Source organism: Orycteropus afer, unplaced genomic scaffold (assembly GCF_000298275.1).
Source record: "Orycteropus afer afer isolate SDZICR_OR568_19922 unplaced genomic scaffold, OryAfe1.0 scaffold00165, whole genome shotgun sequence".
Lineage (NCBI taxonomy): Eukaryota > Metazoa > Chordata > Mammalia > Tubulidentata > Orycteropodidae > Orycteropus > Orycteropus afer.
The window spans coordinates 1,669,855-1,678,124 of NW_006921752.1; the positions used below are offsets into that span (position 1 = coordinate 1,669,855).

At 41.3% G+C, this 8,270-nt stretch overlaps 1 protein-coding gene across 1 annotated transcript in view; it reads left to right on the forward strand.

The window, feature by feature from the left end:
- Positions 1–8,270, forward strand: part of HSD17B12 (hydroxysteroid 17-beta dehydrogenase 12) — a 241,506-nt gene that overhangs the window by 213,511 nt on the left and 19,725 nt on the right. The gene's annotated exons all lie outside the window — the stretch shown is intronic.

Genomic DNA, 8,270 nt, shown 5'->3' on the forward strand with positions numbered 1-8,270 from the left:
GGTGGTGGAGGCTGGCAGGCTGGCGAGTCCCAGGTCCGTGAGTAGGTCTGGCGGATCCTCCCAACTCTCGGGGTTAGATGAACCTCGATCAGCAGATCAGACGGCGGCTGCTGTCCCAAATCCAGGGGTGAGATGACGATAAGCCAAAGATCAAAGCTGGAGCAAGAGGCAAGCGAATCTTCCCCGGAGATTCGGAGATTCGTAGGTAAAACCCTCCGGGAAGCTAAGGGTGGTGATTTTTTTTATACCCTCCAGCAAGGCAGGACTCAAGATACATTCCACTTGTGTTGTCCTAACAGAATTAACCTAAATCCCATCACAGAGTCGATTGCCAGTCATTGTAGGGAATGACTACTACCAGCTGCCCAGCCAAGTTGATACCTGACCTTAACTACCACACCACCCCAAACAGGCATGGATAATGGGATTTACGAAACACCACAGAATGGAGGACAATGGCTAGAAGGGCCACATCAAGCAATTCACTGCAGTTGCCTAAAGTCAGTTCAATTTATCACACAGTGAGTGCCTGTTATTTACTGTGTCCTTAGCTATTAGCTGGACTATGGGAAACAATGGTGAATAAGACACAGTACTGTCTTTAAGGCATACACAAAAAGAAAAGATAGATGTTAAACACAATATGCTGACAGGGGATACAGTGAGTACAAAACTATAAAAGCCATATATATAAGCTAAGGGAGACAAACTTGTCTGTCAGTTTGTCCTCCTGTGGTGGTGTGTTGCTGTGAGGCTTAAGGCTGTGCCACCGGTGTCTCAAACCCAGTAGGGTTGCACATGGTGCATAGGTTTCAACAGCTTACAGACTAAGACAGACTAGGAAGAAGGAGGAGGCCATCCACTTCTCAAAGAATTGGCCAGGGTAAACCTTATGAATAACAGAGAAACACTGTCTGATACATTACTGTGCAACTTTATGAATAGCCCGGAAACATTGTCTGATACAATGCAGGAGGATAAGCCACTTAGGTCAGAAGGCTCTCAAAATAGGACCAGGAAAGAACTGCTTCATCAGAGTAGAACCAGCTTTAATAATATGGATGAGGTAAAGCTTTCGAGACCTCCATTTGCTGACATGGCATGACTCAAATTGAGGAGAAAGAGCTGCAAACATCTATTAATAATCGGAACATGGAATGTACGAAGCATGAATCTAGGAAAATTGGAAGATGTCAAAAATGAAATAGAGTGCATAAAGATTGATATCCTAGGCATTAGTGAGCTGAAATGGACTGTTTTTCACCATTTTGAATCAGACCACCATGTGGTCTACTGTGCCAGGAATGACAATTTGAAGAGGAATGGCGTGGCATTCATCATCACAAAGGATGTTTCAATCTGTCCTGAAGAACAAGTGCTGTCAGTGATAGGAAGGATCAATTAATATGATTATTATTCAAATTTATGCACCAACTACCAAAGCCAAAGATGAGGAGACTGAAGATTTTTATCAGCTTCTGGAGTCTGAAATTGACCGAACGTGCAATCAAATTATCACTGTTGACTGGAATGCAAAAGTTGGAAACAAAGAAGAATCATTGGTAGTTGGAAAATTTGGCCTTGGTGATAGAAATGATGCTGGAAATTCCATCATAGATTTTGCAAAACCAACAACTTATTCATTGCAAATACCTTTTTTCAACAAAGGTATTTGCAATGAATACCTTTGGCTATACACGTGGACTTCGCCAGATGGAATACACAGGAATCAGATTGACTACACCTGTGGTAAGAGGCAATGGAAAAACTCATTATCTTCAGCTCATAGGAGGCCAGGAGCTGATTGTGGAACAGACCAACAACTGCTCATATGTAAGTTCAACTTGAAGTTAAAGACAGTTCAAACAAGTCCAAGAGAGGCAAAATATGATCTTGAATATATCCTTCCTGAATTTAGAGGCCAATTAAAGAATAGATTTGATGCATTGAACACCAGTGACTGAAAACAGAAGAATTGTGGGATGACATGAAGAACATCATCCATAAAGAAAGCAAGAGGTCACTAAAAAGACGAGAAAAGAAGAAAAGATCAAAATGGATGCCAGAAGAGACTCTGAAACTTGCCCTTGAGTGAAGAGTATCTAAACCAAATGGTAGAAATGACAAGATAAAAGAGCTGAACAGAAGATTTCAAAGAGCAGCTTGAGCAGACAAGGCCAATTACTATAATGAAATGTGCAAAGACTTGGAGTTTGAAAACCAAAAGAGAAGAATAAGCTTGGCATTTCTCAAGCTGGAAGAACTGAGGAAAAAATTCAGCCTCAAGTTGCAATATTGAAAGATTCTATGGGCAAAATATTGAATGATGCAGGAAACATCAAAAGAAGATGGAAAGAATATACAAAGTCACTCTACCAAAAAGAACTGGTAGATCTTCATCCATTTCAGGAGGTGGCCTATGATCAAGAACCAGTGGTACTGAAGGAAGAAATCGAAGCTGCATTGAAGGAATTGGTGAAGAACAAGGCTCAAGGAATTGATAGAATACCCATTGAGATGTTTCAACAAACAGATGCCCCACTGGAGACACTCACTCAGTTATGCCAAGAGATTTGGAAGACAGCTACCTGGCCAACTGACTGGAAGAGATCCATATTTGTACCCATTCCAAAGAAAGGTGAACCCACAGAAAGTGGAAATTATTGAACAATATCATTAGTATCGCATGCAAGTGAGATCTTACTGAAGATAATTCAAAAACGGTTGTAGCAGTATATTGACAGAGGACTTCCAGAGGTACAAGCTGGATTCAGAAGAGGATGTGGAACAAGGGATATCATAGCTGTTCTCAGATGGATCCTGGCTCAAAGCAGAGAATACCAGAAAGATGTTTACTTGTGTTTTCTTGACTATGCAAAGGCATTTGATTGTGTGGATCATAACAAATGTGGATGACATTGAGAAGAATGGGAATTCTAGAACACTTGATTGTGCTCATGAGGAACCTGTACACTGACAAGGAGGCTGCTGTTCAAATAGAACAAGGGGACACTGCATGGTTTAAAATCAGGAATGGAGTGCATCCGGGTTGTATCCTTTCACCATACTTACTCACTCTGTATGCTGAGCAAATAATCTGAGAAGCTGGGCTATATGAAGAATGTGGCATCAAGACTGTAGGAAGAATCATTAACAACCTGTGACACACTGACGACACAACTTTGCTTTCTGAAAGTGAGGATAACTTGTGGCGTTTACTGATGAAGATTGAAGAATACAGTCTGCAGTATAGATTACATCTCAATCAATATAAAGAAAACAAAAATCCTCACAACTGGACCTATACACAGTATCACGATAAATGGAGAGAAGATTGAAGTTGTCAAAGATGTCACTTTGCTTAGTTCTACAGTCGATACCGATGGAAGCAGCAGTCAGGACATTAGATGGTGTATAGCACTGGCCAAATTGGCTGCAAGGGACCTCTTTCAAGTGCTGAGGAACAAGATTTTCTCCTTGAGCACTAAGGTGCTCCTCACATAAGCCATGATATTTTCAATTGCCTCGTATGCATGTGAGAGCTGGACAATGAATAAGGAAGACCGAAGAAGGATTGATGCTTTTGAGTTGTGGTACTGACGAAGAATGCTGAAAGTACAGTGGTCTGCTCAAAGAACTATCAGATCTGTCCTGGAGGAAGTGCAGCCACAATGCTCCTTGGAGCCGAGAATGGCCAGACTTCGTCTCACCTACTTTGGTCATGTTGTCAAAAGGGACTATTCCCTGGAGAAGGATGTCATGCTTGGTAAGGTGGAGGGTCAACAAAAGAGGGGAAGGTCCTCAATGAAATGGATTGACACAGTCGCTGCTATGATGGGCTCGAGTATAGCAAGGATCATGGAGGTGGTGCAGGACCAGGTGGTGTTTCGTTCTGTGCATAGGGTTGCTATGAGTCAGACATGACTCAACGTCACCTAGCAACATTTTTGTATATATACCAAACAAAAACCAAACTCACTGCCATCAAGTCGGTTCCAACTCATAGTGACCTCCTTGGGTTTCCGAGGTGGTATCTCTGTGGAAGTGGATTGCCCAGTCTTCCTTCCGAGGAGCAGCTGGTGGGTTTTATACACATAATTCCACATTTCTTCAGTCAAGAAATATTTAGAGGGTACCTAATAATCTGACAGTCGGGGATATAATGGCAAAGGAGACAGGTGGAGTCCCTTCCATGGTAGAGGAAAGGGGGCAGGCAATAAACACGTAAACAAGATATGGATAACATTGGTTTAAACAATTCTAATCTTGATGGCATATGACAACAACAACAACAATCTTTATGAAGAAGCTAAAGGAGAGTGAGGTGTTCAGGAATGTGAGGGAAGGTTGGAGAATTTACTGATCTGGGTTTGCAGCCTGGATTTGAATCACTCCAAAGTCTGTGCTCTTTCTTCATTGCCTTTCTGTTTCTCACGGAGCTGTTGCTGCATCAAACAGTTGGAAGCTAGGTCTCTGGAAATGTTGTCGATGGGAAGACCATTGGTTAACTGAAACCATCCCATAAGGTTTACTTTGCCTGACTCTTTACCAGAGGAAAGATGAGGATGCAGGTAGAGACCACCTAATCCCAGAGGAGAAGCCAGTTGTAAGTTTGACCTGGTTTGAAATTGAAGTGGGTTTTCTCATTTTTAGCCAGTGATCACAAAGAAAACAATACTCCATTTAAATTTTATTACCATCATGGAGAAATTCTTTGGGCCCCATTCTCTTAAGATAGAACCTTTCACTGCCTTGGTCCTCTTTGATGACAGTTGGTGATTTTGTTACTCCAGTTAAAAATCAGGTTTCAAAATCAGTTTTCAATCAGATTAGACTACATTTTGGTTTCACCTATGAAATTTAGAAAACTCACAGGACAAGTTGAGAAGAGAGAGAAACAAACTTCAGGTTGTTTTATTTAATGAATGAACGTATCAGAACATGCTTTGAGAAGATATTCCTCTTTTGTATTCTGTTAATTACACAGGTCTTTGGGGCTTCAAAGAGCTGGAAAGCTAAGTATTAAGGAATGGCTACCAGGACTGAAAACTCAGGCTCACTCATTCTTCCTGTTAATTGCCAGTGACAATAAAAGAAAGCAATGGAGTGTGTCTTTAGTGCAAATGGAGTCTAAATAGGAAGAACTATAAGGCAATGCAAAGATTCTCACAGGAACTATCAGTTTCTGGTCAACTGTACCAAGTTCGAGAAATAACAAGAATAGTAAAATCAGTCTTGTTAGGATATTTGGCCTTGGAACTCTCCTGAACAGGTGAACCTCCATTTTTGTCAGTGATACTCTTTTATTCTTTGGCCCTTAATAACACTGTTACACTATAAGAACTAAAAACTTGTAAGAGGTCCATGTTGTTGTTGTTATGTGCCGTCAAGTCGGACCCGACTCATAGCGACCTCTCCTTGGCTTTCCGAGGTCCATACACCCATCCAAACCAAGTGTGTGTCCAGAAAGAACTAAGATATCCAGATGGTTACCTAAACAGGCATTTTCTATGGAAAATGAGTTTGTACACGCATTGGAGGATATAAAAACTTAGATATTTTTTCTTTCCAAATTCATTCTGCAAAATATAAAAATGTTAGAAAATAATTGCCAGCATACACCAGAGTTCCAGTCACACTCTGTTTAACTTACAATACTTCATTGAATCCTCATAATAGCACAATAAGGAAGATGCTCTATCCCCTAATTGCTAAGGAAGAAACTTGTTGTTGTTGTTGTTGTTGTTTGCCGTCGAGTTGGCCCCGACTCATAGCGACCCCTCCTTGAGTTTCCGAGGCAGTATCACTGCGGAAGTAGGATTGCCCAGCCTTCCTTCCGAGAAGTGGCTGGTGTGTTTGAAGGAAGAAACTAAGGCTCAGTGAATAAGTTACTCAAGATCACACTAGTAAGAGGCCAAGCTAGAATTTGAATTCAAGGCTGTCTGATTTCAAAACTAATATTATTTTCCCCTTGTAACCTACTACCTCTTTCTCTCATACCCCAAATTCAATACATCAAGAAATCTTCCTGACTTTAGTTTATCCTTGAAATATCTCTACAGTCTGACTACTTATCATGACCTCTGCTGTTACCACTATAATCTAAGCCATTATCTCTTGCCCTGGACTTTTTGCAATATCCTCCTGTCTGGCCTCCCTATTCCAAACCTTGCCAATAGCCCCAATAGTCTGCTCATAGCAGCCAGAATGATGTCTTTAAAAACTAGGTCAAAAAAATCTCTTTAAAAAAACAAAATCAGGACATTTCATTCCTCTGCTAAAAAGTCTCCCATGGCTTCTCTCATCTCTTTCAAAGTAAAATCCTAAGTTCCTACCATAGCCCACAATGTTCTGTTCTGATTTCAGACATTCCATATATGTCCCCACCCCACCTCATCCCACCCCACCCTGCTCCTTCTCTAAATGCATGTCTTACAATTCTTCTACCCTTTTCCTTCCCAACCCAACCACAAATGGCCTCCTTTTTGTTCCTCAGATATGCGGAGCATATACTTTGTCTCATGACATTGACTACAATTTACCACAATGCAACAGCTCCCCCACTTCCTCCCCATAGTTACCTCTTCCCTGTGCCCATCCCTCCATGCACTCCTGCCCCCTAAGCTGTCTCCCTGTGCATAAACAGCCCTTCTTTCTCCTATGATTGTTCTCTCCAAGGAGTGTGTCTACCTCAGATAAATGTTCAACTCATATGCCTGTCTTTTGCTTGTCTGGAAATCACAGAAATGGGTTCAATTCCAGATCTGAAGGGCAGCTAGGGGCCATAGTCTCAGTGGTTCCGTGAGGCTCTATCAGACCAGCAAACCTGGTCCCTGTTTATTTTTTCAAATGATTTTGAGTTTTGTTCCACATTATTCTCCCACTCTATCCAGGATTTCCTACATAGCTCTCCTTCCGAGTGGTTGACAGTGGTGAGCCAGGCACCATCTAGTTCTTCTGGTCTCATAATTGTATAGGCTGAGGATCACATGGTGTATCAGTCACTTGGACTAATTGTTTCCATGTTTCTTTGGTTTTCTTCATTCTTCTCTGCTCTGGACAAGGAGAGACCTATCGTTGCATCTAGATGGCCACTAGCAAGCTTTTAAGATCCCAGTTGCTACTCACCAAAATAGGATGTGGAACAATGTTTTGTGTAGTATGTTTGCCAATTGAGCTTGATATCCCCTGCAACTATGGTCCCAAGCCCACAGGACCAACTACTCGCTCCTTTGGGTAGCTGGATGTGGCCAAGAAGTGACTACAACTTTGTCCCTTGCCAGCTCTACTATATACCTAGGAATTCTTACAGAACATATAAATACGCTTGTAGAATAATTGTCTGCCAACCCTACACATAGTCTTGGGCACACTCCCCCTGCATAGACATACCTAATAGTTCAGCCTGTCTACCCATCTATCCACCCATATATCCATGTTTGCCTTTATTGACAACACAGTACTGTATGTGCAAAAAGATTCATCTTTGATGTCTATACCTCCCACGTACCTCTCTATGTCATCCTCTACATCAGTGTCACTGTGTTGATCACTCGTATTTGGTACATTGCCTTTCTCTTCACCCAAATCAGTACTAGTCTATACCTATCTAACAGTGTTCCCTCTCTCCCCTCCCACCCATGGAAACCAACAAAGAAAATTTCCTTCCATATATAAACCTTTTCTTGACTTTTTATAATAATGGACTAATAGAATATTTGTCCTTCTGTGATTGACTTATTTCACTCAGCATAATGTCCTCCAAGTTCATCAACGTTAGTTAGTGTTTTGCAGACGTTATTCTTTAGTATTGCATAGTATTGCATTTTGTGTTAAATCGTACTTTAGTTATCCGTTCTTCAGTTGATGGACACCTAGGTTGTTTCCATCTTTTGGCTATTGTAAATAGTACTGCAATAAACATGGGTGTGCATATGTCTGTTTTTGTCCTGGCTCTCACTCCTTTAGGTTACATACCTAGTAATGGAATGGCTGGGTCAAATGGTTTTTCTAATTTCAACTTTTTAAGGAATCTCCATACTGTTTTCTATAGTGGTTGTATCATTTTACAGTCCCACCAGCAGTTTATGACAGTCCCAATCTCTCCACATCCTCGCCAGCATTTGTTATTTTCTGTCTTGTTGAACTTTGCTACTAGTGCTGGGGTGAGATGGTGTCTCATTGTTGTTTTGATTTGCATTTCTCTAATGGCTAATGATTGTGAGCATTTCTTCATATGTTTGTTGGCTGCCTGAATATCCTCTTTGGTG